Raw genomic sequence first — 24,886 nt, forward strand, 5'->3', positions numbered from 1 at the left:
CCTTTGCCTGTTTTTCAGACTCTATTCTGAGCCTACCATCTCTCTTGTTGTAGTTTTTCAGCTGCATGTTTGTGAATCAAGTCAAACCATTTCTGGGCTGAATTGTGATGCCAACTTCAAGGCATTCCTTGCTACAGACCAGCTGTCACATGAAAAAAATGCAGCCCACTTCCAATTGGCACACAATAGCACATAACAGCTAGACTGTGTAACAATCCCACATTGGCAGCTGGACTTTGGTAGAGTTTTGCAGTACCTTTTTTTTTTTTTAATCTCACTTGCCCCACTCTTACTGGGAAGTGACGTGGCATTTGCCCTGTTGCCTGAGTTCCTCTTAGAAATTATATCATATGTATTTATGCTACTTGTTAACATTCACCCTGAATGGGAACACAGCAGCAGCAATAATGGGGAATGGAATGGACTTTGAAGTCATATGGACTTGGATACAAATTACAACCTTGCCTCTTAACAGATGACTGAACTTGAGCAAAGGAATTAACCTCTCTCTAGTTTAGATTCCTTATTTATGAAATAGAGAATATTCTTCATATCTAGTTGAGTTGAGCAAGAAATTATTCATACATTCATTCAAATAATTCTTATAGAATGGCTGTTATAAAAATAATAGTTGTCATGTTTTGAGCAGAAACCATGGACCAAGCAGGGTTCTTTTATCTCAAGACATCCTAAGACTCAGGCACTATTATCATGTCCATTTTACAGATGAGAAAACAGAGTCCCAAAGACATCAAGTTAAGTCTTTATGACTAAAGTAATATGTGGCAGAGACTGAATTTAAATCTGAACACAATTTTTGCTCTTAAGGACTGCTCTCCATAATAGCTGGGATTTGTGTGCATTTTGTAGACTGTTAAATCCCTCTTGCTAGGAATTCTCCTTCAGTACCTAGTTGTCAGGTTCTTCTAGCACAAAGATGCTCTATAAATCTATGCTGAAGTAATTCACAGACCTCCTCTATTGCCAAACACCAGCCTCTATGCCAGACCCTGATGCCTTGACATATGAGGAAGGCTTAGTCTCTGCTCTCATGTAGTTTATAGTCTAAGGAGGATTAAATGAGATCATGTTTATAAAACACCTAGCACATTATCTAATGCATAATCGATACTAAAAAATATATAGTTATAATTTTACAAGACATTATTTCTTTTAAAACCCAACTCAAACTCAAATACCAGTATTATCAATGCACAAAGAGAGAATAATCATTTTATTCTCTATTTATATTAGAACATTCACCTTTAGGGGCTGTTATGAGCAAACTCTGAGAAACAGGTAAGCAAAGGGAAGCTTGGAGTTCTGCAGTCCATGTAGTCACAGAGAGTCAGACACGACTTAGCAACTGAACAGACAGATAATTTATTCTTACTCCTTCTTGAAGGCATTTGCTGAACACATCACTCTAGGTTAAAAAAAAATACCAGTTCTGCAGATAACCAACAAGGACCTATTGAACAGCACAGGGAATTCTATTCAATGTTATGTGCCAACCTAGATGGGAGGAGGGTTTGGGGGAGAATGGATAAATGTGTATGTATGGCCGAGCCCCTCTGTTATTCACCCAAAAGTACCACAACATTGTTAATCGTCTGTATACCCCAATACAATATAAAAAGTTTAAAATTTGAAAAACAGGAAAAAAAATACAGTAAGTTAAAAAAAAAGTACTGTTTCTGTAAAATCCACAGAATCTGTCAGAGAACTTGCCTCATTCACCTGACTACTTGCTTTCATCATTCCTTTAGCTCCAACCAAAGAACGAGAAGGAAAGGTACAACTCACATCCAACAACCTGGTCCTCGCATGGAGCACCTTTCAGGAAGCCCCAAAGCATTTCTGACCTGCCTGCAGGCATTTCTTCTCATTCTTGGAGGTGAGATAGCAACAAGGAAAGAGGGTAGAAATGAACAAAAGTGGACACCAAAGCAAGAAAGGGATGGGGGGGATGAACTGGGAGACTGGGATTGACATATATACACTATTGACACTGTGTATAAAATAGGTAACTAATGAACATATAGCTAATGAATGTGAGCTAATATATAGCTCAGGGAACCCTACTCAGTGCTCTGTGGTGATGTAAATGGGAAGGAAATCCAGAAAAGAGGGGATATATAAGTGATTCGCTTTGCTGTACAGTAGAAACAAACACTCCAGTGTTCTTGCCTGGAGAAGCCCAGGGACGGCGGAGCCTGGTGGGCTGCCGTCTACGGGGTTGCACAAAGTCGGACACGACTGAAGCGACTTAGCAGCAGCAGCAACACACAACATTGTAAAGCAACTATAACACAAATCAACGTAAAAAATTGGGGGTCATTGAGTACAAACAGCCTAGACGGGAAAGAGGGTAGGTGGGGCTCAAAATTCTGACAGGCAGAATTTGGTTTTGACGTTTCTCCGTCCCCTTTTCCACGCTGTCAAGCATTTAAGGGCTGACCTGGAAAAGTAAGCTTGGATGTACCACATGGGGCTCCGAAGAACAAGAGCAGGAGCTTCCACAGATGAGCAAAACTTTCTAATAACCAGAAATAAACCCAAGTGTGGCATGAGCTTCCCAGTTTATGCCAGTGGTAAAGAACCTGCCTGTCAATGCCAACGCAGGAGACATAAGAAATGCGCGTTTGGTCACTGACTGTGTAAGCAAGATCCCCTGGAGACCTGGAGAATCCCATGGACAGAGGAGCTTGGTGGGCTACAGTCCAAGGCATCACAGAGTCAGACATGACTGAAGTGACTTAGCAGGTGGTTCAATTCAGTTCAGTCACTAAGTCGTGTCTGACTCTGTGACCCCATGGACTGCAGCATACCAGGCCTCCCTGTCCATCACCAACTCCCGGAGTTTACTCAAACTCATGTCCATTGAGTCAGTGATGCCATCCAACCATCTCACCCTCTGTCATCCCTTTCTCCTCCTGCCTTCAATCTTTCCCAGCATCAGGGTCTTTTCCAGTGAGTCAATTCTTCACATCAGGTGGCCAAAGTATTGGAGTTTCAGCTTCAGCAACAGTCATTCCAATGAATATTCAGGACTGATTTCCTTTAGGATGGACTGGTTGGAACTCCTTGCAGTCCAAGGGACTCTCAAGAGTCTTCTCCAACACCACAGTTCAAAAGCATCAATTCTTCACCGCTCAGCTTTCTTTATGTGGTAGTGAGCAACATTTCCTAGAGATTATAGTACCCTGTGGCTACATGGACTCAGGGCATATCTAGAAGTGAGATTCTTTTATCATCTTCTATTTCTTGAATACTTTTTCTTAAGAAGCTAAAGTTTTCATGACTTTCTTCATCTTCTTATAAGAGTTGGTAGTTCAGCGGGGTATCTCTTTCTTTTACATCCCACATCAAACATTCCCATCTGTATACCTTTCTCTTAGGCTCTCATTACACAACTTTCAAAATAATGCAAGCCGTGCTTAAAAGCCATGCATGTTTTCTCTTTTTAGAGAATATTTGCATTTTAACAAGGTTTCCTAGCTCTGGAGAAGCACAAAACACTTTTCTTGATCGGAGATGGAAGCAGAATATCAAGAAAAGTGTTTGGAGAGCCAGAAGGGTGCTAAGCTACTTAATTTTGCTGTAGGCCAGTACTGCACAGAGGTAGGGAATAAACATGCTCCTAGCTATTGAGTAGAAAAAGGGAAAGATAATGAAAAAAATCTGAAGCTTATTTTTACAGTTCATCAAACTCTTTTTCTACCTAGACAGTTTTAGTGGGCTTTTACATTTTGCTTTGTGTTTTCTGCTACTGATCCCAAAAAAGATTTCATGTCAAATTAAGTAATAAAATATTGTTGCTGTTGTTCAGTCATTAAGTCATGTCTGGCTCTTTGAGACCCCTTGGACTGCAGCATGCCAGGTTTCTCTGTCTTCCAATAAAATGTTACTACATTTAAATGTCTGACAAATTTTAAAGTTAAATTGAGACAATTACTGTTATTATTATTATTATCAGCTCCTCTTAAAGATAACTGAAGCTCAGAGAAGCTAAGGAAGTTATCCTAAGTCCCTTGATCAATAAGAGAAAGAATTAAAAACCAAGGAGTCTGCACAGACTTAGACAACAAACTTATGGTGAACAGGGGTAAGAATGGAGGAAAGGGATAGTCAGGGAGTTTTGGATTGACATGTACACATTGTTGTATTTAAGATAGATAACCAACAAGAACATATTCTATAGCAAATGGAACTCTACTCAGTGTTATGTGGCAGCCTGGATGGGGGAGTTTGGAGGAGAATGGATATATATATGGCTGAGTTCCTTTGCTGTCACCTGAAACTATTACAATATTGTTAAGTGGCTATAATCCAATATCCAATAAAAATTAGAAAAATAAAACAAGTAATCTGTGCCTAAAGCTTCACTTTAGGGTGTCATTAAGTTCCCAAATCAGTTGATCTTGTGATAGGGAGATGATCCAAGAGGATGTGACCTAATCAATAAGCCCTTTAAAAGCAAAGAGCTTTATTCTCTAGCTGGTCACAGAAGAGGAAACTCATGCATTCTGGCTCATCTGGAAGAAAGAGAACATAACCACCTATGAGGCCATGTGGAAGACCTGTGGGCAGCCTCTAGGAGCAAAGAGTGGTCCCTGGTTGACAGCCAGCAAGAAATCAGTGACCTCAGCCCTACAATCACAGCAACTGAATTCTGCCAGCAACCTGAGTGAGCTTGAAAGAAAAGTTCCCACTGAAGATGAGGATTCATCTCAGCTCATCACCTCCCCCTTCCGGCCTAGTGTCCTGGAGCAGAGAATCCAGGTAAACCAACCTTAGATTTCTGACCTGCAAGCCTGGAAGGTAGCACATGATCTTGTTTTGGGAGATTAAATATGTGGTAACTTGTGCAGCAATAGAAAATGAATTCAATATTCACTATTGAGATAAAATACCTCCTGAAGATTTCAGTAGAAGAAAATAGATATCACCAATGTTTAACCACTAAGAGGAAACGATGCTCATGTTTTTGGAAAATTTGTTTCTAGTATTTACAAATACATGTTCAAAACTGGTAAACTGTTAATACTTTTTGTTAGTATCTATTTTGTTCATTGCGGCTTCCTAGATGGCTCAGTGGTAAAAACCCTGCCTACCAGTGCAGGAGACCCAAGAGATGTGGATTTGATCCCTGGGTCAGGAAGATCACCTGGAGGAGGGTACAGCAACCTACTCCAGTACCCTTGCCTGGAGAATCACCACAGATAGAGGATTCTGGTGGGTTACAGTCCATAGTGTCACAAGGAGTCAGACAAGACTGAAGTGACTTACCATGCATGCATGCACGCACATACATATATAAAAAATGTATTTAACTATGCCTTTTTGGAGGCATCTCAGGGTTCAGGGTTAGTCACTCAGTCATGTCTGACTCTTTGTGACCCCAGGGACTGGCCCACCAGGCTCCTCTGTCCACGGGATTCTCCAGGCAAGAACATTGGAGTGGGTTGCCATTTCCTTCTCCATTGGAGGCATTTAGCCTGTTTCATATTAACTTTACAATAAACCTCATTTTGATCATTATTCTTTACATAAATGTTTGAGTTAATCGCTCTAGTTTGTAGGATAGATCCCTAGAAGTGCTGTTGATAATTAAAAGGCTTTTGAATTCTTTTATTGTTTTGATATAGACTGTCAATTTGCTTGCAGAAGTGTTGCAGAAATACTGTTCCTACCAGCAGTGTGGGAAACTGCTCACCTCACTATGCTTTCACCCCTTTAGGTATTATTGCTTTCAATCTTCATAAATCTGATAGTCAAAATGTGACATCTCTTTGTCTTTTCAGTTATGGATACCTTTGTTAGCCATTTGTACTTTTAATGAATTATTTGTTAATGTTCTCACCTGTTAGTATTTTTTAGCAGATTGGTAAGATTTCTTTATGTGGTTAGGATGTTAGCCAAATATTTCTTGCAAATATTTTCCTCAGACTGTTATTTTGATTTAGACTATTTATCACCTACAGTAGCTTCTGTTTACCTGTATACAAATGATCATCTCTTATTTCCATGAATTTTTCCATTGCTGTTAGAGAAAATTAGTAGCTCACCACAATGTTAAATAGTGCCATACATTTTCTTCTACATTTCAAATATTTTCCTTTTTATTTTTCAGTAACTGTAACCCATCCAGTGTGAGGTAAGACTTCTCTTCTGGTGATGAAGTACCAGTCTAGTAACAGGACAGAGGAGGAGTGTCATGAGGACATGAACTGCACCTTGCTTGGGTGCAGCAAGGTGGTCTCCTCCGTGGGGCCAGCACAGTCATATACACATCTAAGGCACAGCAAGTCAAAGTGTCTCCTGTGCTGAAGTTGATTGGACAGGTTCACAAGGAATCTCTGAAACACCAGTGAGTCATGGACAGATGACCCCAGTATCCTAGTATTGATAAATATACTTGGGTCTAATCTTGTGTCCACAGTAAGCTCAGTGGATAGCAATGGAAGGAAACAGCTTTCAGAAAAGCCTTTGCTTCAGCAGTCCCAGCTCAGTGGCAGATGCTTCTGGTTCCAGATCTCTTCCCTCCTGCCAAATTTGTCAAATGAAGCTGCAGACACGAGGGTCTGTTGCCATTTCAGGATCAAAAGGCACACGTCCACCTGCTGTCACATGTCTGATCCTAAACAGGCACCAGGTGATTGGATGTGACAGACATCACATCCGATGCAGAAATCATTTCCAATCACCTGAGAACTATCTCCTCCCCTTTGCCTCATGTTCAAGCCAGATAGCATCTAGAGCTTAACTCAGGCAGAATCTCTGCTGTAATGTCTTTTCTCAGGTCATGCAATTTCTAACCAAATGTATGTAGATTGCTAATGATAAAGCACAAGGAAGTAACTTTAAAATGGGAAAGCTACTGAAAACTTCTTAACCAGTGGCCCCTTGGTAGTTCATTTGTAATTTATTGGCCATGTAACTTCCTGAACGTCATTGCTCTCAGATCATGTCGGTTGGTCTTACTGTGGCAGAGAGGCTGTATACAGAATACACACAGGTTCAGGTTAAACACCTCACCTCTGCACGGTAGAAAATATTTGAAGTGCACTCTGTCCATTGATGAGGTGATTCATACTTCTATTTTCAATCATCTCACAAATGTTCACGTTGCTTCCTCTGTGGAAGTACCACCTCAAGTCAATATTTTGTTATGACCTCAAACTCCAGTGGTGTTAGACATCTATTTTATTATGTTCATGAATTCTTTGGGGTGGGAATTCAGGCATGGCATGGTGAAGCCTGTCTCTGCTTTGTGATGCCTGGGAATTCAGCTGAGAAGACTGGGATAGCTGAGGGTGATTCAAACTGGGTCCTGAAGTCGTCTGGAGGCTTCTTCACTTGTATGCCTTATAGCCAGGTTGGAGTGTCATCAACAGCTATGGCTCACTGGCCGTCTCACTACACATAAAGAGAGCATCGGGAATGTTCATGTGACCTCTCAGTGTGACATCTCCACTGGGGCAGCCCCAGGCAAAATGCACTTACAAGGTTGCTCAGAGCTCCAGCAGTCAGTGTTCCAGTGAACAAGAGAGACGCTGCATGGCCGTTTATTACCTAGCTTCAAAAGTCACATAGCATTACTTCTACCACATTCTGCAGGTCAAAACTCAAGCAGATTCAATGAGTGGAGACCTAGATCACCATCTCTTGATGGGAGGCATGTCAAGAAGTTTGTAGACCTGTTTAAAAGCTGCTACAGAAACAGCCCTTGAGGTAAGGATTCAGAGCAAGTATGTAGTTACCCTGGGCAGTGGTTTCAGAAGGCACCCAGTACAGGATTGCAGAAGCGAGACAAGAAGTGAACAAAGTCTGTTCACAGTGACTTAGCCAGCAGGTTAGGGCTGTGGACAACTAAGGCTCAGTCTCAATGGTAACTATGTGATGCCGAGTACAGTATGCCTCATCATTTCCCAACTTGGAGAAAAGTTTGCTGAACTATTTATCTATCGACTCCTTATAGTCCTTGGTTGAGTGTTACATGTCAGAGAGGTGGTGGTAGCTCCCAGACACTTTCAGAGTGTTCCCACTGGCAGAGAAAGTCCTCAAGAAGAGGCATGGGCTTGAAGGTGGAAGTTGTAGGGTTGTCATATGTCCAATAATGTAGAGAGCTGACTAGATATTTTGGGGCATGAACAGGGGCTGCCAGGGACTGGCATCAAACCTCAATTCTAGTGCTACTCATCTAGACATGGAATTCAGACAGGTTGATGTAGCTCCTATCCTAAACTGTGACTTCTGAGGGCAGGAGCTATTTCTTTTTTATCTCTGTACCATTAGCACCAAGACTGAAACCTTGCACATAGGAGACCTCTATCCCCAAATTATGAATGACAAAATAAAATAGAGAATGTGTCGATATCCTTAGGTCAACCCCTCTCCCAAGAAATTCCCAAGAATTTGTTACTATCTAATTATTTTCTACCTTTGGTACCTCTAATTCTATGTATATATAGTCTACCTCTATCTTTTCCGTACCATGCTAGAAGACCTTAAGCCTGCTTCTCTTCCTGGATGCACTCTTTCAAAAAATTACTCCATCATCTACTCAATCCCCAACCAAGCAGAAAATCTTGATTTGTCTTTTACCTTTTTCCCCAAAACCTCCTATATTTATGTTTTTGCTATGTCTTCAGAAGGTTACTTTATTCCTATTTTTGCCATTTCTCTCTGTTAGTCAACCTAGATCAAATGTTCACCATCTCTTGCTAGACTACTAGCTGCAACTGCCTGATTTGTTTTATTGCTTCAAAAGTCTCCTGAAATTTCAATGTATTAAGACTTGAACTCAAACAACAAACCAAAAAAGAGTTGAACTCTTCATTTAAATCCTTCAGTTGTTCCAATATCAGGTGAAAATAAACTCTCTTTGCTTTCAATTATCAGCCAATATAGAAGTAAGACAACTAGGTTTTCAAAAATTTCCCCTACCCAGTCTATAAAACTCGTTTGTCAATCTAAAGATTTTATAAAGCCTCAAAACCTCCAAACTCACCTTCTTATGCTGTTCTCTCTTCCCAGAGTACCCTTCTATGCCAGTGTGATGGTTTCAACTGTCCATCAGGGTCCAAAAGATGCCACTTTATCCATTAGAACAGCCACTACCACGAACCTTACCTAACTAATCACCACAGCCCTGGTGAAAACTACCACAAGTCCTCAGTTCCAAGATGTCATCAATTGTTTAATGCCTCACTGATTTATTACCATATTTTGATACAGTGGAAAGAAAATGGCCTATGTATGTGAACTGTTTAAAAAAATGCTGGAAATGTTAGAAATTGTAGAGGTTCAGAGCATGTCATCTTAAAATATGCCATCTTGGCATATGGATCATTTTGAGTTAAAGGTGCTTGAGAAACACTAGACACAAGATAGACATTCTGACCTTCCCTTTTCTTCCTAAAAGCAGGAAATAAAACTCCCATGTGAAAGGTGCCCTCCCTGTACCAGGATGAAGGAAGACATTCATGTCCCTGGAGACTGAGTAGAAGCCAGGAGAAATATGTACAAACACATTTTTTAACCATTATCTTCCAAGGTACTTTTCCACAATTAACCACTCTATCCAAAATGTCTTTTTTTAAAAAAATTTTAATTGGAGGATAATTGCTTTACATTGTGTTGCTAAACTTCTTTGTTTTGTCACATTTTCATAATTTACTACTCTTTGTCCAGTCTAGTAAGTACACTTTGGGCCCCACTTCTTCACTGGACACTGGATTGTCTTTTTTTTTTTTCTTGTGAAAGCTCCAAGTACATGTAAAAATTATAATATACACTTTTCTGTTGTCTTATGTCAGTCCCAGTTGGAGACTCTAAGAAGGTAGAGGAGAAATCTTACCTCCCTTATAAAATATAGTGTTTGGTTCCTCTTTTGTGTTCCCAGAATACTTTTAAGATCAAGCGTATATTTCACTGCGCTTCCCAGGTGGTGCTAGTGGTAAAGAACCCTCCTGCCCGTGCAGGAGACATAAGAGACATGGGTTCAATCCCTGGGTTGGGAAGATCCCCTGGAGGAGGGCATGGCAACCCACTCTAGTATTGCCTTGAGAATCCCATGGACAGAGGAGCCTGGCAGGCTACAGTCCATGGGGTAGCAGAGAGACACGACTGAAGCTACTTAGCATGCACACACATACATCTCATTTGAGGTCCTCTGCCTGCTCTGAGAAGGTCAGACTTCTATGTGAAATTTCTTGAACAATCCCTCTATATTTACACTGTCACAGAATGTTCTGGATTAACTGCAAACAGATAAAACGTCACATCCTTCAGTTTACTGGGACTAAGATGTATACTAGGTAAGAACTTGAAACTAGACTACAACTGGAATTTAGATCAGTGGGCTGGATAGGAATTTCCTGGAAGAGGCCAACCCGAGAGAAGGGACAATGAAGACCGTAAGAGAAAAGAACCCTAGGGAAACATCAGGAGGAGTGATTGGTCTATATTCTGATATGAAATGGTCAGATGCTGCCACAAGAAGAGACTAGAGGGAGGCTCAGGAAAACAACAGGAAGAACAAGGATTATTACACTTATGAGTCCTGAAGATATGCAGCATGGCATCCTACCCAGGGCCACATGGGAAAGAAATCAGAGTGATCAGGAGGCAAAAGATGGGAGCAGAGAGACTACTTAGGCTACAGACTTTACTGGAGTTTCCTCAGAAAAGGCAAAGCAAAGCAATGTCAACATTTAAGGACTGGCTCGTTTGCATAATTTTAGCTAGCTTTACGACTGGTCCCTTGTTGTCTGGTACCTGGTCCTAGGATGATTAAGAAGAGGAATATTACCTCCTGGGGTATATGGGCCAGAAAGAGGAGGGATGGCTCTGGATTTGTTAGTTTGTATTTCAAAGGCATAATCCTGACTGGACCCTTTCCTATCTCTAAGAATCGGCTATCCCAGGGAGAGACAGTTTCTCTTCAGCTAGAAAGGTATTGTAAGATATCAAAACATCATAATAAACAGAAATATAAATATCCAATACAGTGATCCAAAATGAACAGCAGGTCTTCTGTCTTAGCATCTGGCTCTCATCAACCCATCCTTTGCTCTACTCACCTTTGCCTTCTTATAAAGTGAAAGTGAAAGTGTTAGTTGCTCAGTCATGTCCAGCTCTTTGCAACCCTATGGACTGTAACCCATCAGGCTCCTCTGTCCATGGAATTCTCCAGGCAAGAATACTGCAGTGGGTAGCCATTCTCTTCTGCAGGGGATCTTCCCAATCCAGAGATGGAGCCTGGGTCTCCTGCATTACAGGCAGGTTCTTTACTGTCTGAGCCACTAGAGAAACTCTTGCCTTCTTTAGGATAAGAACTAAAGCATAGAGGAAAAAACTAGATCACTAGCAATGCAACAACTATGCCATGAGAAGGCCCTCTGAAGGTGTGGCCATAGTAGGGGTAAAAACGTTCCTATTAGCTAAAGAAGGACAAAAGTAGATGCAGCCGTGGTCTAGAAAAATTAGATTATTCCATGGCAGTGGTAGCCTTGGGGGTCAGAGGTACAATACAAATTGACAGAAGTGTAGACAGTGGAAAGACAGAAAACTAGGCAGCTGAAAAAATAATAAATAATAATAATCAGTGGGACAAAAAGAATGTCAAAAGTAGAGTAGACTAATAAACAAGGTACACTGTATTCAGGTACATAAGCCCATGGATATACGAGTTGCACTTTACTGTATGATATTTAGGAACAAATTGTAAATATGTGAATATTCACCCTACAGCCTACCTCACGCCCATTGCTCTTTTCAAAGGAAAACTTCTGGGTCCAAATTTGAGTCCCCTTCTTGCAGAGCTTCTGGACAATGAGAAAAAACAGAATCCTGGGAGGTTTGTAGGGGAAGAGGCAAAGGAAAGAGAAAGAGGAAAAGAGAAGGGAATTAAAAAAAGAAAAGCTTTCCAGGTAGGATATTGTTGGAAGCTGAAAATATGAGAGAGAAAAGAAGACTGTTAGGCAGCACTTGACAGCCACGTGGAGAACTGAGAGAGGCATCAAAGCAAAGGCTGTAAAAATGATTTCTGTGACATAGTAATACACATACAGGTTAGTACTTTTTACATGTAAAGTTAAAGATTAGAATTATTTTTATTTGTATATTTTATTTCAGATATTGTATCATTTTAGTTTAAAATTTTCCATTTCTTTGTTTTTTTTTTTTTTTTCTCTCCTGCATGCATGCAGGATCTTAGTTTCCCAAAGAGAAACCTGTGCCCCTTGCAGTGTAAGCAGAGTCTTAACCATTGGACTGTCAGGGAAGTCCCGTGTCTCTTCCTTTTATTGTTTATTTATCTGCTGAGGTTTTCCATCTTTTTATTAATGAGTATGCTTTCCTTTACATTAATAATAGTTATAATAGCTACTTTAAAATCCCTGTGTGCTAATTCTGACATCTGAGATATTTTAGGATAAGTCTCTGCTGATTATTATTTATCTTGAGAATAGGTCACAAATTTCTATCCTTTGCATGCCAAGCAATTTTGGATTATATTTTGGGCATCGTAATGGTATGTTGTAGCAATGGAATTCTGTTACATTCCTCCAAAAATTATTGATATTTTTGGTTTGTTTGTTTTAGGAGACAATTAATTTGGTTGGAATCCAACTTCAAACTTTGCTGTCAGACAGCAGCTCAAATTGGTTTTGTTCTGTTACTCCTTAGCTGAGCAGTTTGCAGTCCAACAGTAGTTTGCTCCTCTGTGTGGTTCAGGGATCAGCCAGAGATTTGGAAGAGTCTATACACAGAAATTAGATCTCCCCAACTCTGGTTCTCTCCTTTCCAGGATCCTTTGCTCACTGCCTAATGACTACGGTTCCTCTGAACTCTATCCTTTAGTTCTTCAGGCCAGAAGGGCTGTAGGTTTTCTAGTGAAGGTTTAGATGCCACATGGTGCCAGCTTTGCATGCCCTCAGGGTAGACTTCATATTAATAGGAAACATCCTATCTAGTCCCATTTCCCAAATTTCTACCACTCTCTGGAATCTCCTGCTTTTGTTTATTCTTAGATTCTTCAAGCAGTTCTGTTTTACATTTTATCCAGAGTTTATAGTTATTATCTATAGCAGAATAAATCTACTATGAGCATACTTCACCATACTTGGGAATTATTTTTGATTACTGAATTTTGTTTCTTTGCATATGAAACCACATATGAAGACTTAGACAAGCCTTCATGGCCTGGGTTGTTTGTTTGTCTTTCCTCCTCACCAGTATCTAGGCACATCCTTCAATCTACTCTAGGTAAGAATTTTAACCCAGATTGCAATTGAAGCTCACAAATGTAGCTTTTCTAATTATAATGGAAATATAACCCCAATTAATGAATCTATTGATGGAGTTTATTAAAAGGAAATGGCTATAATATTATTAGAGCACCAACTAAGTGTCAGACACTGAACTAGTCTCCTAGCAAGGCATTTTATTATGTCATATGCTATGGACAATCGCTCATTTTGTCATTGTAGTCAAACTTGGAAGCCTACCTCTACAGTTAATGTAAAGGTACATTAACTGTACAAAACACAAGAATGATTCTTTGTTTCTTTAATACTACCAAATTCGTGGCACTTATATATTTCTCAATACAATGGCTTATGTTACTCTTTATATATGAAAAAGTTACATTTAAACAGACTCTTCCACATTTTAAACAAAACAATATGTGGAGACAACTCTCAAATTACATTCTAATCACAAAGAATGGAACATCAAAATCACATTGTTTAAAGAGCATGCTAATTATTATTAAAGGGAATGTTGCTAGTGCAAAGATACCCTAGAATATCATGGTCAGTACCCAAACTGACTGCTTGTGAACAATTGTATTCATAATTTGGTTATCAGGAAGCAATGTTTTAAGCATTTTACATCCTAAATGACAATTTGTTGTGTGTGTCTGTGTTTAAATTGTGTTTTAGGAAATTAGTTGGGGATTTGGGGGTGATGAATAATTCATTATAATTCTTCTCATTTAAAATAATAGGAAATATGCTTCTGGGTTAGTGTTTTTGTGTAAAATATCTGATTTTTCAAGAATAGATTACTGAGCTGATGTTAAGTAGAAATGCCTGTAATTATAGCTTTCTATGGATATGCAGGCTTACTAAATATTAAAGAAAAACATTTTCCATTTTCCAGATGTATCTTATAAAACTTATACAAGATGTTAATAAGTATTGCTAGACATCTCCTCACTGTTCTTGAAAAAGCCTTAAACTAAGATATTAATATAAATACAAATGTTTCTGACAAAGAGGTTAAGCATTCTGTTTAACAACATAAACTAGTTTCTTGAATAAGCTGATGTCAAGACTCAAATCTTGAGGATATACATATATATGTATGTATATTGTATTTATATCTATATCTATCTCTCTATATATTTGAGCTTCCCTGGTGGTTTCGTGGTAAAGAACCATACCTGCCAATGCAGGAGATGTAGATTTGATCCCTGGGTGGGGAAGATCCCCTGGAGAAGGAAATGACAACCCACTCCAGTATTCTTGACTGGGAAATCCCATGGACAGAAGAGCCTGGTGGGCTACAGTCCATGGCATCGCAAAGAGTTGGATGTGACTTAGCAACTAAACAACAACATATATATATATTTATCTGTATATATATATATAGACACAGAAAGTTGAGTAATGTATGACACATACATTCTTGTGCATACATAACTATACTGACATGCGTCTACACTATATGTGGGCTGCATTTAGCTTGCAGACTTGTTTTGCAAGACTGTCCATGATTTTTAAAATGTCCTTCCAATAAGTAAATGCCCTTACTATACATATATAGTAAGTATACTATACTGGCTATGGTATAGCCAGTCTCCTCTGGCTGACTGCATTTGGACCACCTATCTGGGCCATGTAGGTGTTTGAGTCTGAAACTTGAGTAGGATTTAGAAGCAGAAAGATGGGGCTGAGAGCATTATCTCAGATTGCAGGGTGGCTAGGATTTTGGTTTCTATTTTTGCCCTAAATAATCAGTTGTATTTTATTGTTAATGTTTCAGAGGCTTCCCTCCCCCAAGCATTTCCTACCTTTTATAAGGATATTTTTCTCTTTTGCTGTTTGTAAGCATTTTCCAAAATACACAGAATATAAAATAAAAAGATTAAGTTGTAAGTTGTGTATTTAAATTGCAAGGGAATGGAATTTTAAAAAAAAAGAACAAGCTACAACTAAAAAAGCAACTAGTTCTTCTTTGCCTTTCCATTCTTTCCTGAATCTGTCAAATGTAAACAAACTCCCACAAAGCCTCCTGTTAGAAACATAAAAAAGGGGAAAATGCAAGCTTCTCTCAGGGCATCAATTGAAGTATAAGATAATTTATTTTAATAACCTCTTCCCCTGAGACTGTTGATGGTGCACTCCCACAAAGGTACTCCTGGGACATTTTCCCCAAGATGACTTCCTCCATGAGCAGGTTTTGATGGCCACAGAGGTTCTAATAAAAAGAAAGAAGGAACCACACAAGTATCTTCCTTGGAATATTGGGACACAGGTCATCACAAGAACAGTACTGGTGCAGAAACTCTTGAACCAGTAACATTTGCAATCATAAATTACAGGACTGGGGGGCAGACTGGTTAGAGGGTAAGGTTTCAGTAATACTGTGAGGTAGCCAATTTATTCCTAAAGGCAGTGCTGGAATAAATTGAATCTGAAGGTAAAGTAATTTACATTCATTATCATAATGCACATCTAAGTATAGTTAAGTGTTTTCATCCATTATCTCATTTAAATGACCTGCTCAGTCTCCTAATTGCCACAGAATCTTTCCAATCTAAAAGTGTCTATAAATATTTACGCACAAAAAGATTTCTCCCCTTATTCTTTATAAAAGAAAATAACTGAAAACAACCTAATTATTCAACTTTATGAAAATATATACGATATAGTATATGCACATAATGTAGCAAAGTTATGACAATGATATTGTCAAGATTTTTTTGTCTTGGCTTTTGAGGAGAATGATAAAGTTCTTATGAAACATTATTCATAACAATATAAAATACATTAAAAATGTAATGAAACATACCAACATGCAGAACCCTATGAACAAGGAGGAGTTTGGATTTTATTTAAGTATAAGTAGAAACCATTGAAGTGATTTTAGTAGCATAGGAACATGCATGGATTTGCATTTTAAAACAATTACCGTTTTCTCTATAGTTTTTTGTTCCTTCCAAATTTTCTACGATAAAGATGTAACGCTTTTAAAAGTTAAAAACAAAACAGGATTAAAAATAAACTTCTAGTCCTTGCTTTGCAATCTATTTGCCGTATCCTTAAAATAAGCCCAAACCAAGGAACAAATATGTAGACCTGACTTCAGGACCTTAAAGGCAGGCACTGTAGGGAGGCTTAAATACTCCTTGGCTTGTGCCCTTCAACTCACAGTGTAGAGTTGTTTTTATGGGGCAGACAAATGAGCCCACTATAATATCTCTTGTATGCTTGTAAGTTGCAGCTCAGGAAGATGGTAAATAAACTCCTATCTATGGAAGTGCTACTCTCAAGAGAAGTTTAGAAGAGATAACTGACCTCCATCAATTTGGTTTCCTTTTCTGGAGTAACTGATGCACGTAGTGACTCCTGTCCTTCAACGAGACAAAGTCCCAGTGTCTGCCACATTCATTCAATGTTGAAAGCTCTGGGACATGATGTATGGTGGAAAAACCTTGGAAACTCCTCCAGAACCATCCAATTCTATATGTAGAGTAGGTGAGGGTTGCCTGGGTGGTGGTATTTGGGTATGGGGAATGTCACACACCCCTGAATCTCCTTGATTTTCCTGCTACTATTGCACATTTTGTCCTAATGAATTTGATGGTGTGTTTCTGTATGATTGCTTCCAAAATGTAAACACATTCAGATTAGAATGAGCTGGTGCTGGGTCTGAGATAACAGATGTTAGGTGGGTACAGTTTTTAGAATGATGCATTATCTGTAAGCTAAATATATGTGATTTTATATATATACTAAAGTGAAAGTGAAAGTCGCTCGGTCATGTCCGACTCTTTGCGACTCCATGGACTATGCAGTTTGTGGAATTCTCCAGGCCAGAATGCTGGAGTGGGTAGCCTTTTCCTTCTCCAGGGGATCTTCGCAACTCAGGATCGAGTCCAGGTTTCTTGCATTGCAGGTGGATTCTTTACTAGCTGAGTCACAAGGGAAGGCCTTTCACTTTCACTTTTATGTTAAGCAAATTACAAATACAAAAGAACAGATTACTCTGGGGTTGGTTAAATGTTGTCTTTAATGCTGCAGAAGTGACACAGCAGATCTGATTGTTTGTGTGTTATTTAACACTTATTTGTACAACAAATGTTTATTATGCACTTGCTCTGTGATAGACATGTGAAATAACTTTCATATTGACCACTTCTGCAAATAAAGTCATTTATAAACAAAACAAACAAACAAAAACAATGATGCATTATCAAAAGAGGGCAAGCCCAAGTCAGAATCTTGTAGAATACAGGGGCCAGTGGAAAAAGAAAGTCAAGATGTAAGAAATAACTGAAATTTGACTATGTTGAGACCAGTGGTAAGAAGTACAGGGGAAAAGCTCAGAATTTGCTGCTAGCTTTCTTTCTTGCTCACTCTATGACCTTGGGCAAGATAGGTAGCCTCACTAACCCTAGTTTCTACTGGTACAAAGTTTGAATGATAACAACGACCTCCTAGGATTGGTGTGATGTGCTGAAAGTATCATCTTTAAAATATCTCAGGCTATGCATTATACATAAGAGGCTGGAGGCTCTATACAGTGCAGTCCAAAAAACACGAGTGCAGTCCTGTCTTCTCTTCTTACAATAAGAACACTGAGGGCTGAAGACCTTGTATACTCAATGGAACTCCCACAATTTCATCACTGCTTTTATAGCCTTTAAAAGGAGATGCATTTTCCAAATGACCCCTAAGTCTTCAAATCCTGAATCACGAAAAGAACACAATTATGTTCCCTGGAATTATGAAGACAAGGAAGCATATTAATATATTTTGGAAGTGTTTTCAACAAAAGCTGAAGACAGAGATTCTATATAAATCCTCAATCAAGAAGTAAAACAACTAGAACACTATTTTTAGAGCCTTTTAGTTAAGAGAGGTTTTACTATAGTTAGTGGCTAAATGTAATAATTGATTGTCAATGCTTAAGACTCCATAAACTTACTATACTAAAGTGATTTTCTTTTTCCTTATTTGGGAAGAGGGAAGAAGAAAGGGTTACATCAGGCATATAAGGGTGATGGTACCAAATTCCTTGGCTTCTAAAATCCATGGTATATTTCTAAATGATATATGCCCCTCCCCTTGTTTTCTCCTTTTGGGTTTGCTAATTATGACTTTTTCAAATGTTTTCAGCAAAATGCAGTTTTTGAAATCACATCTACTAGCCACTCATATGCGTGTTCATACATACATACATGCAACGCCCTCTTCACTAGAGCACAAAATGCTCAGTTAATATTTTAGTTGTGTTTTTGAAGTAAGGATGCAGAGATTACTCTAAAAGCTTAAATTTAAAGAAGCACAAAACTTCATTGGGAGTGAAATCTGGATGAAAGGTGGTTAAGATACTTATTTCAGGAAACACTTATTTCTCAGCTGGAGCCTACATTTCAATGAAGGCTGTTTTGATATTCCTTTCTCTGGCTGGATTTCTATCATCCACATGGCCAGTGTTCCAGATACTGGAAAGGAGAGCCCCAAGATCTCTGCCAGTCCCTGTGGCTGAAGCAGTAATTCCAGAGTGGGGAGAAACCATGAGAGAGAACACTATTTGGGAATCCCATGTCTGCTGACCTTTCAGATGTCCTGAATCTCATGTTTGCTGACTGCAAAAAGGAAGTTTAGCAAAAGAAATGGGCTTGTGTGGCTGTTTTCTGAATACTGTATCAGCCATCTGTTACTATTAAAGAAGTTCTGATTAAGGGGGAAGCCAAAGAAAACCCTCTAGGTGTGATTGTGTGGAGTCTTCTGGCCAGTCTATATTAAGGCACTGCTGGCTTGTGTCCTCATGGCGGCAGTGATTGTTTCTGATTTACATCAGCCCAACCCATTCAACCAGAGAAGACAATGGCAACCCATTCCAGTACTCTTGCCTGGAAAATCCCATGAACAGAGAAGCCTGGTGGGCTGCAGTCCATGGGGTCACTAGGAGTTGGACATGACTAAGCGACTTCACTTTCACTTTTCACTTTCATGTATTAGAGAAGGAAATGGCAACCCACTCCAGTGTTCTTGCCTGGAGAATCCCAGGGACGGGGGAGCTTGGTGGGCAGCTGTCTATGGGGTCGCACAGAGTCAGACATGACTGAAGTGACTTAGCAGCAGCAGCAGCAGCAACCCATTCAAGTGAAGTACATGCCAGAGGTATATGGATGAGAGTTGGGGCTCATTTTCCTGGAGTAACAAGTTTACTTGGATTTGAGAGGAGAAGGATGAGAAATGAGGTGGAGGAAAACAATCTGTTTTATGTTAATTGAAACAGTGTGTGATTGAGTAAAATGCAAAAATCTCATGAATCCTTAACATAAAAATACGTCACCACATTTTCTCTCTTCTTGGCCTAGGGAGACTGAGTGGAGGTAGGCGTTCAGGCACAAATGGCACCAGGAGGCAAGGTAGGGGAGACGGAGGAGGACTGGGTAGGGAGTAGATCAGTTCAGTTCAGTCGCTCAGTCAAGTCCGACCCTTTGCGACCCCATGGACTGCAACATGCCAGGCGTCCCTGTCCATCAACAACTCCCGGAGTTTACTCAAACTCATGTCCATTGAATTGGTGATGCCATCCAGCCATCTCATTCTCTGTAACCCCTTCTTCTCCTGCCTTCAATCTTTCCCAGCATCATGGTCTTTTCAAATGAGTCAGTCCTCCACATCAGGTGGCCAAAGCATTGGAGTTTCAGCTTCAGCATCAGTCCTTCCAATGAACACCCAGGACTGATCTCCTTTAGGATGGGCTGGTTGGATCTCCTTGTAGTCCAAGGGACTCTCAAGAGTCTTCTCCAAGACCACAGTTCAAAAGCATCAATTCTTCAGTGCTCAGCTTTCTTTATGGTCCAACTCTCACATCCATACATGACTACTGGAAAAACCATAGACTTGACGAGACAGACCTTTGTTGGCAAAGTAATGTCTTTGCTTTTGAATATGCCATCTAGGTTGATTATAACTTTTCTCCCAAGGAGTAAACATCTTTTAATTTCATGACTGCAGTCACTATCTGCAGTGATTTTTGAGCCAAATAAATAAATAAATAAAGTCTGTCACTGTCTCCACTGTTTCTCCAACTATTTGTCATGAAGCGATGGGACCAGATGCCATGATCTTCGTTTTCTGAATGTTGAGTTTTAAGCCAACTTTTTCACTTTCCTCATCCACTTTTATCAAGAGGCTCTTTAGTTCTTCTTCACTTTCTGCCATAAGTGTTGTACTATCTGCATATCTGAGATTATTGATATTTCTCCCAGCAATCTTGATTCCAGCTTGTGCTTCCTCCAGCCCAGCATATCTCATGACGTACTCTGCATATAAATTAAATAAGCAGGGTAACAACATACAGCCTTGACGTACTCCTTTCCCGATTTGGAACCAGTCTGTTGTTCCATGTCCAGTTCTAGCTGTTGCTTCCTGACCTGCATACAGATTTCTCAAGAGGCAGGTCAGATGGTCTGGTATTCCTATCTCTAAGAATTTTCCACAGTTTGTTGTGATCCACACAGTCAAAGGCTTTGACATAGTCAATAAGGCAGAAATAGATGTTTTTTTCTGGAACTCTTGCTTCTTCAATCATGCAATAGATGTTGGCAATTTGATCTCTGGTTCCTCTGCCTTTTCTAAAACCAGCTTGAACATCTGAAAGTTCATCGGTCACATAATGTTGAAGCCTGGCTTGTAGAATTTTGAGTATTACTTTACTAGCATATAAGTTGAGTGCAATTGTGTGGTAGTTTGAGCATACTTTGGCATTGTCTTTCTTTGGGACTGGAATGCAAACTGACCTTTTCCAGTCTTGTGGCCACAGCTGAATAAGTATAAGTCAATGCTAGTCCTGGATTGGGGTTCGCCTGATCTATGATCTGGGACAAGTATCTTTCCTTTATTGAAGGAGGGGATTATATCACATTCTCATAAAGCTATAATAATCAAGATAACACAGTATTTGGTATAAAGACAGATATAGAGATTAAGGTAATAGATATTCCAGAAATAGGCTCATATTTACATGGTCAATCAATTTGCAACAAAATTACTAAGGAAGTCAGTGGGGAAGAGATAATTTTTTCAACATATGGTTTTGGAACTACTGAATATGTAAAATAATGAAACTTAACCCTTACCTCATGTGGCATGCAAGAAATTAACTTGAAATGGATGATACATTTAAATGTAAAAATTAAAGCTATAACATTTCTAAAAGAAAGCATAGAAGAAAATACAAGCAGCCTTGGGTTAGGCAGTTTTTAAAATAGGTAACAAAAAACACAAGAGATCAACATAAAAACAGTGACAAACTTGACATTATCAAAATTTAAAATTTTCCTGTTTAAAAGATACTGTAAAGAAATTAAAAAGACATGCCATAGATTGGGGAAAAAATAATTTCAAAACAAACGTCTCACAAAAGACCTATTTCCAGAATATATAAAAATACTTTGGTAACTCTGTAAGAAAACAAAACAAGACAGCTTTTTAAAAATAGAGAAAATTTTCTAATAGATGTCTTACCAAAGAATATATATAGATGGCAAAAAGATTATGAAATATGCTTAACATCATTAGTCCCTAGGGAAACGCAAATTAAAGTCACATGATACTACTACATACCCTCTCAGAAGGGCTACAGTTGAAAAGACAGCTCATACCAGTGTTAGTGAGGATGTAGAACAGTTGCAATACTCTTATCTTCCTAACCAAAATGCATAAATGGTATAGCCACTGGAACATGGTTTGGCCATTTTTTAATAAAGGTAAATATACTTATCATATGACCCAGTAATCCTCGTCCAAATTAACCCATGAGAAATGAAAAAGATATACTTACACAAAATTTTTATGTTTATATTTATCATCTTTTTATTTAAACATGAATATAAATATATTTATTGCTTTATGTAAACCTAAATATAAATATTTAAACATAATCCGAAATATGCTTCTAGCATCTAGTTAGTTACTTAGTGTATCCCACTCTTTGTGACTCCATGGACTGTAGTCTGTCAGGCTCCTCCTTCCATGGCATTTTCCAGGCAAGAATACTGGAGTGGGTTGCCATTTCCTTCTCCAGGGGACCTTCTGGACCCAAGGATCCAACCTGGATCTCCCTCATTGCAGGCAGACTCTTTAACACCTGAGCTACCAGGGAAGCCCTAAATATGTTTATATTTATCTAATTCTAACAGTTAGAACTGGACATGGAACAACAGCCTGGCTCCCAATTGGGAAAGGAGTACGTCAAGGCTGTATATTGTCACCCTGCTTATGTAACTTATATGCACAGTACATCATGCGAAACGCTGGGCTGGAAGAAGCACACCTGGAATCAAGATTGCCGGGAGAAATATCAATAACCTCAGATATGCAGATGACACCACCCTTACGGCAGAAAGCGAAGAGGAACTAAAGAGCATCTTGACGAAAGTGAACGGGGAGAGTGAAAAATCTGGCTTAAAGCTCAACATTCAAAAAACGAAGATCATGGCATTCAGTCCCATCACTTCATGGCAAATAGTTGGGGAAACAATGGAAACAGTGAGAGACTTTATTTTCTTGGGCTCAAAATCACTGCAGATGGTGACTGTAGCCATGAAATTAAAAGACGCTTGCTCCTTGGAAGAAAAGCTATGACAAACCTAGACAGTATATTAAAAAGCAGAAATGTTACTTAGCCAACAAAGGTCCATCTTGTCTAAGCTATGGTTTTTCCAGCAGTCATGTATGGATGTGAGAGTTGGACTGTAAAGAAAAAAAGCTGAGTGCTAAAGATGAATGCTTTTGAACTGTGGTGTTGGAGAAGACTCTTGAGAGTCCCTTGGACTGCAAGGAGATCCAATCAGTCCATCCTAAAGGAAATCAGTCGTGAATATTCATTGGAAGGACTGATGCTGAAGCTGAAACTCCAATACTTTGGCCACCTGATGTGGAGGACTGACTCATTGGAAAAGACCCTAATGATGAGAAAGATTGAAGGCAGGAGGAGAAGGGGATGACAGAGGATGAGATGGTTGGATGGCATCACTGACTTTATGGACATGAGTTTGAGTAAACTCTGGGAGTTGGTGATGGACAGGGAAGCCTGGTGTGCTGCAGTTCATGGGGTCCAAAAGGTCAGATGCAAGTGAGCGACTGAATTGAACACAAAATGTATATATATCATCTTTATGGGAAGAATTTGGAAACAATCTGGATGTCCCTCAAGTTGTGAAGGGATAAACAAGTTGATGTGTATACATATGCTACCAGTAAACAATAAAAAGGAATGGACTACTAATCCACATCACAACATGAGCAAAACTCAAACAGGTTTTGCTAAGTGAAAGAGACTGTATATAAATCAAACCAGTATTGTAAAGCAATCATCAATCAATTAAAAATAAATATAATTATAAAAAAGATAATATACTGTATCTTTTCATCTACATGGGATCCCAGAAAAGGCAAAACTAAAGGGATAGGAAACTAAAGTGATAAAATTCTGTGGTTGCCAAGGGCAAGAAATTAGGAGAATAAATTAACTGCAGAAGGAATTTTGAGACTGAAGGAAATACTATATCCCATACCTTGATTGTGTTGATAGTTACGGTACTATGCAAATTTGCTGAAAGTCAAACTGTCCATTTAAAGTTGGTCAATTTCACTATTTAAATTACATCTTAATAAAGCTGATTTTTCAAGGGGGTTGGATTGCAGAGCTGCTGATGTCTTTTCAATCCATAAAGGATGATTCTTAGGGTACATGAATCTTTTATAATGAACCTGACCTTTTGCCTGAGAGGAAGACATCATCTTTATTGCACTGTACAGAACGCACACACGTCCTCTGCTCCTGAGAGGAACATGGTTTCCACCTTTCAAGATCCTCTGTTCTACAGACATCTCTGAAAAGATGATAGAGGACAAAGGCAGTCAATTCTCTTGTTCGCAAGACACCAAAACGCTCGAGAGACAGAGTGGAGAATTGTCTCTCATTACCAATCACCGATGCCTGCCCTGAACTTTTCTTACAGTTTGGAGTCAAAACATCTGAGTTCAAAAGAGGCTAAGCTACTGACTAGCTGGACAAAGTATTTTACTTAATCTAGGCCTCAGTTTCCTTATCTATTATATTAGATGAAGATCATAATCATTGTCTTAAAGAAATTGGGTGAGTCAAGTAAGATTGTTTATTTTAAGTGTTTTTTAAACTCTAAAAAACCAGACAAATGATTCTACCAGGCACTTTTAATGCTGTTTCATTCTCTTGTCAGGTTTGTGGCCAGGTCCTTCTATTTCTTCATAGTCCTTCAGTGCACTTAACACGAAACTGAACAGGCAATAGGGATTCAATTCATCCTTCAGGGTTGCCTAATCTTTTGAATACCTAGGTACAACTGAACTCTCTTTCTAATTTTCCCTTAAAAATTCATAGCTACTTTTTCACTTTTTCTCTTCTAGCTACCCATTCCCAGTCACTACTTAATGAAATCTTTTAAATGAAAAAAAAAAAAAATCTAGTTTCTTTTCCTAAAGAAGGCATTTTGAATTCCATTCTAACATCACGTGGGTGGTTCCTTCTATGTGACAAGCCCTTAGCAAATACAAAGCTAAGATGCTATGATGCCCTCAGCATG

Source organism: Oryx dammah, unplaced genomic scaffold (assembly GCF_014754425.2).
Source record: "Oryx dammah isolate SB20612 unplaced genomic scaffold, SCBI_Odam_1.1 HiC_scaffold_5, whole genome shotgun sequence".
NCBI lineage: Eukaryota > Metazoa > Chordata > Mammalia > Artiodactyla > Bovidae > Oryx > Oryx dammah.